Genomic DNA, 243 nt, shown 5'->3' with positions numbered 1-243 from the left:
CGCACTCCCGGAGCTCCCGTTCTCAGTCTGCTGTCTCGCGGGTGCCGTCTGCGAGTCCGCCTGCTCCCCCGTTCAGGTGGCCCACCAGCCACCCCGCACGCGCTCCCGGAGCTCCCGTTCTGCTGTCTCAAGCGTGTAGGTCCGTGGTCCGTCCACTCCCCCGTGCAGGTGGCTACCGCTTCCCGGCGCCCTGACACGGCGGCTCCCTCCCTCTTCTGTTTATCTTCCGATATCTGTGCGCGG

The sequence above is a fragment of the Ailuropoda melanoleuca genome, chromosome 17 (assembly GCF_002007445.2).
Source record: "Ailuropoda melanoleuca isolate Jingjing chromosome 17, ASM200744v2, whole genome shotgun sequence".
Taxonomy (NCBI): Eukaryota; Metazoa; Chordata; class Mammalia; order Carnivora; family Ursidae; genus Ailuropoda; species Ailuropoda melanoleuca.
This window is presented reverse-complemented; position numbering follows the sequence as displayed.